The sequence below is a fragment of the Salmo salar genome, chromosome 24, assembly GCF_965601325.2.
Source record: "Salmo salar chromosome 24, fSalSal1, whole genome shotgun sequence".
Lineage (NCBI taxonomy): Eukaryota > Metazoa > Chordata > Actinopteri > Salmoniformes > Salmonidae > Salmo > Salmo salar.
In genome coordinates this window covers 29,614,247-29,620,123 of record NC_138314.1, presented here as the reverse complement: position 1 = coordinate 29,620,123, position 5,877 = coordinate 29,614,247, and positions in this window count along the sequence as shown.

The window sequence follows — 5,877 nt, the reverse complement described above, 5'->3', positions numbered from 1 at the left end:
AATCTCCTGTTGTTACTACTCCTGTAACTGTTACTGCTCCTGTTACTACTCCTGTCATGTTACTACTCCTGTTACTGCTCCTGTTACTGTTAGTTATCCTGCCTGCTTGTTACTGCTCCGGTTACTGTTATTGCTCCTGTTACTGTTACTGATACTACTCCTGTTACTATTCATGTTACTTTTACTACTGCTGTTACTGCTCCTGTTACTGTTCATGTTACTTGTACTACACCTGTTACTGCTCCTGTTACTGTTAGTTCACCTGTTACTGTTCCTGTTACTGCTCCTGCTCCTGTAACTTCTACCTGTCTGGTCTCCTGCTACTTCTCCAGTCTCTTATCAGCTCTGAGTACAACACCTGACCTCCACTCGATAGGGTTAGTAACTGCTGTAGTCCCCACTCATCATCAAAATTCCCACTACCCTACTCCCCAAGGCAAGAGGACCACTCTAGGTGAGCTCTGTGATTCAGCCTATGCAGAAGCAGAGGATTGTGTGTGTGTGTGTGTGTGTGTGTGTGTGTGTGTGTGTGTGTGTGTGTGTGTGTGTGTGTGTGTGTGTGTGTTTTTCTGTGCAGTGTTTTCACTATATGCCGCCACCCCAAAAGAATTACAATTAATAACATTTCTTTAAATGTATAATGTAAAGATGTATGCCCCAGGATGACTCCATCCGCCGTGTCAGAATTCATAAATGGATGCCATAAGGCTGTCAAGGCAGCACTCATCAGCAATTAACCTCCTCCAGTCATTCAGGTCTTAGTTCAGAATAGAGGAGTAACGGCATAGCCAACCTCCCCATGCCGCTGACAGCCATATCACTCTTTCTTGATCTCTCTCTCTCTCTCACACACACACACCACCTCATATGGATGAAACCATGGCAGACATTCTGTCATTGGAGAATGGAAGTGAGAAATTATTGCCATTCAACAGATGGATTTCAATCGCTCTATTTGACTCTTCTTTCCCTTCATTGCATACACTCTTAGAAAAAAGGATTCCAAAAGGGTTATTCGGCTGTCCCCATAAGAGAACCCTTTTTGGTTCCAGATAAAACTCTTTGCTTCCAGGTAGAACCCTTTACGGTTCCATGTAGAACCCTCTGTGGAAAGGGTTCTACATGGAACCCAAAAGAGTTCTACCTGGAAGCAAAAACGGTTCTTCAAAGGGTTCTCCTATGGCGACAGCTGAAGAACATAGATATCACCTTTTTCTAAGAGTGTGGAGAGAACTTTACAGGAACAAGTTATCAAGCCATCTTATATGTCCTCAACATACAGTATGTGGGTATACTCAGGGGTGAAAGTAAGCCAGTATGGTCTGGTACAGAGCACCGGCAAAATAAATAGTGCTGGTATGGCATATCGGTAAAGCATGAGCCCATCACAGTAAAACAAAGATGGCAAGAAAACTGTAGGAGCCTGTTTGCTGCATGAGAAAGCAGTGAATGGACTTGAAAAGTGATGGTATACGCTCCAAAACGGTAGAGATGACTGGCCGGGACCGAGGTGAGCGTGGACAGTAGTTGATACATCAATCAATTGGCTACAAGTATGCTCAATGACAATCACTGAATGTCCTCTACCTTTCCTGGCTGGCAAAGTACGAGGATGTTGTCTCTGGTTTTGAATCTGAATTTCAAAAACTGAATCTGAATCAGTGGCGACCTGTCATTAAGGAATGGTGGGGCAGTACCAGTCAAAAGTTTGGACACATCTACTCATTCAAGGGTTTTTCTTTATTTTACTATTTTATACATTGTAGAATAATAGTGAAGACATCAAAACTATGAAATAACACATATGGAATCATGTAGTAACCAAAGAATGGTTAAACAAATCAATATATATTTTATATTTTACATTCTTCTAAGTAGCCACCCTTTGCCTTGATGACAGCTTTGCACACTCTTGGCATTCCCTCGAACCAGTTTCACCTGGAATGCTTTTCCAACAGTTTTGAAGGAGTCCTCACATGTGCTGAGCACTTGTTGGCTTGCTTTTCCTTCACTTAGCAGTCCAACTCATCCAAAAAACATCTCAATTGGGTTGAGGTCATCTGATGGAGCACAATTGATGTTGAGATGTGTCTGTTACCAGAATTCTGTGAAGCATTTATTTGGGCTGCAATTTCTGAGGCTGGTAACTCTAATTAACTTATCCTCTGCAGCAGAGGTAACTCTGGGTCTTCCTTTCCTGTGGCGGTCCTCATGAGAGCCAGTTTCATCATAGCGCTTGATGGTTTTTGTGACTGCACTTGAAGAAACGTTCAAAGTTCTTGACATTTTCCAGATTGACTGAACTTCATGTCTTAAAGTAATGATGGACTGTCATTTCTCTTTGCTTATTTGAGCTGTTCTTGCCATAATATGGACTTGGTATTTTATCAAATAGGGCTATCTTCTGTATATCAACCATACCTTGTCATAACACAACTAATTTGCTCAAACGCATTAAGAAAGAAAGAAATACCATAAATTAACTTTTAACAAGGCACACCTGTTAATTGAAATGCATTCCAGGTGACTACCTCATGAAGCTGGTTGAGACAATGCCAAGCGTGTGCAAAGCTGTCATCAAGGCAAAGGGTGGCTACTTTGAAGAATCTCAAATATAAAATAGATTTTGGTTTGTTTAACACTTTTTTGGGTTACTGAATGATTCCATATGTGTTATTTCATAGTTTTGATGTCTTCACAATTATTCTACAATGTAGAAAATAGTACAAATAAAGAAACTCTTGAATGAGTAGGTGTGTCCAAACTTTTGACTGGTTCATCAAATGGCGGGTGGACAGCGCACTGTTTATAGATGCTGGAAGTGATTTGTTTGACAATCAGGTGAAAACATCTATATCTGGTTGTGTTCATGCCTCATTAAAAGGTAACACATTTTTACAGTTACAGTAAATTATGTCTTTACTATTCGGCCCATACAAAATACTTGTGCTAGTGCACACATACTGTACTTTCACCCCTGGTTATACTCAACTGTCTCTTGTGACATTCCTTTGTCTCCTTATTAGCTATTATGGTTGCCAGGTAGGTTGACTGTGCTATTACTCTCATTTACAGCAACAACCTGGGGCGAGATGGTACATTTCTATGCATTTTGTGTTTTGCTATTTACTGTGTTAAGAAACATAATGGCCAACCACTGACCCTGTGACAGAAAATCCATCTCCTAAACCACTGACTCACTCATTATATCCTCAGTAAATGGCACACCAAGAGTGTGTTTGTGTCTCTCTAAAGGTCATGTAGCTCAAATATAACCTCAAATGGGTCTCCATTTACCATTTCACCAAATAGGAGTCTTTTGAACACTACAACTGATACAGTCGAAGGCTTATTCACGACTCTGCTTAACTGAAAAGAGACAAAAGCTCACAGGACCTAATTTAAGAAAATCTAGCTGAGTTTGGTGCTACTAACCTACAGTATGCCAGAAATATACAAACACCCTATGCAGGAAAGGTTGGAATATGCTTTCAATGGGCAATTCCAAAGAAATAGAATACTATGACTCAGATTTTTCACTTTAAAATGTATGCCAAACAAAAACCAATGATTGCAAAGTTAAACAAACCATACAACTCTATGCACAAGGACTACTTTTAAGAATTTCCACAGAACATTTTACAAAAACACATTTACTTGAAGAACAGTGCAGATTCAAAGATTAGTAACAAAATGATGGCACAAAGAGCACGGTATTATTACTCCAATCTATACAGTACCAAAACAAATAGAGAATTTAGACAATATACAATACATCTTCGATCAATATACGCTCAAACTAACTTGAATGTCAATCACCTTCACACCCACTATGAATACTATGCTGTGTATATTCATAATCTCTTCCATCTTCCACCCATAGGAGCTTTATATCAGCAGAGAGAGAGATAGTAGTGTTAATGAAGTGTGTAGTGGAGCCTACGGTGGTGTAAGTCATCAGATTTAATGCTGCCCAGCTTCCCTGCTCTTCTCTGGAGCTATAAAACCATGAGAGGCTGATTGAGAGTAAATGGACTTCAGTCCTCAGTATTACTGATGATAAGAGTCACTCACAGGGCCTGGGCTTTGCCTTTCTGTCACTCTAGTACAGTTTATCATTGGTTTTGCCCTCCAAACAGGATTTCTGGAAAAACTGGAAATTCTGCACTCTTAGAAAAATGGGTTCCAAAAGGGTCATTTCAGTTGTTACATTTTGGTTCCTAGTAGAACTCTTTTGGGTTCCATGTAGAACCTTCTGTGTAAAGGGTTCTACATGGAACTCAAAAGGGTTCTACCTGGAACCAAAAATTGTTCTTCAAAGGGTTCTCCTATGGTGTCAGCCGAAGAACCCTTTTTTTCTAGATAACACCTTTTTTCTAAGAATGTGGGAAAGTTACTGGACTTTTGCAACTCTACTTATGGGGTACACACATTTAACCTTACTACCTACAGGGCATTCAGAAAGTATTCAGACCACATTTTGTTATGTTACAGCCTTATTCTATGGATGAAATAGTTTTTTCTCTTATCAATCTACTCACAATACCCCATAATGACAAAGTGAAAACAGGTTTCTAGAAATTTTAGCAAATATATTAAAAGTAAAAACCACAAATAGCTAATTTACATAAGTATTCAGACCATTTGCTATGAGACTCGAAATTGAGCTCAGGTGCATCCTGTTTCCATTGATCATCATTGAGATGTTTCTACAACTTGATTGGAGTCCACCTGTGGTAAATTCAATTGATTGGACATGATTTGGAAAGGCACACACCTGTCTTTATAAGGTCCCACAGTTGACAGTGCATGTCAGAGCAAAAACCAAGCCATGAGGTCAAAGGAATTGTCCGTTTAGCTCCGAGACAGAATTGTGTCGAGGCACATATCTGGGGAAGGGTACCAAAACATTTCTACAGCATTGAAGGTCCCCAAGAACACAGTGGCTTCCATTATTCTTAAAAATGGAAGGAGTTTGGAACCACCAAGAGTCTTCCTAGAGATGGCCGCCCGGCCAAAGTGAGCAATCGGGGGAGAAGGGCCTTGGTCAGGGAGGTGACCAAGGCTTACGGTGAAGCATGGTGGTGACAGCATCATGCTGTGGGGATGTTTTTCAGCGACAAGGACTGGGAGACTAGTCAGGATCGAGGAAAAGATGAATGGAGCAAAGTACAGAGAGATCCTTGATGAAAACCTGCTCCAGAGTGCTCAGGACCTCAGACTGGGGCGAAGGTTCATCTTCCAACAGGACAACAACCCTAAGCACACAGGAGTGGCTTTGGGACAAGTCTCTGAATGTCCTTGAGTGGCTGGCCAGCCAGAGCCCAGACTTGAACCTGATCGAACATCTCTGGAGAGCCCTGAAAATAGCTTTGCAGCAACCTGACAGAGCTTGAGAGGATCTGCAGAGAAGATTGGGAGAAACTCCCCAAATACAGATGTGCCAAACTTGTAGCATCATACCCAAGAAAACTCAAGGCTGTAATCGCTGCCATAGGTACTTCAACAAAGTACTGAGTAAAGGGTCTGAATACTTATGTAAATGTGATATTTCAGTTTTTCCATTTGTATAAATTAGAAAAACTTAATTGTGGGGTATTGTGAGTAGATTGATGAGGGAAAAAATAAGTTAATCAATGTTAGAATAAGGCTGTAACATAACAAAATGTGGAAAAAGTCAAGGGGTCTGAATAATTTCCGAATGCACTTTATATGCCCTCCGTAAAGTAAGTCAATCGTCGAAATCCCTTCTTTCTTTTCATTGTACCTTTTATATTTGCAGTCTATTGAGTAAAGTCAAATAGCATATTAAAATTCCAAATGTAACCGCAGCACAGTAACAATGTGGCTTTGAAATGAGTTTAGTAAAAAGATCCA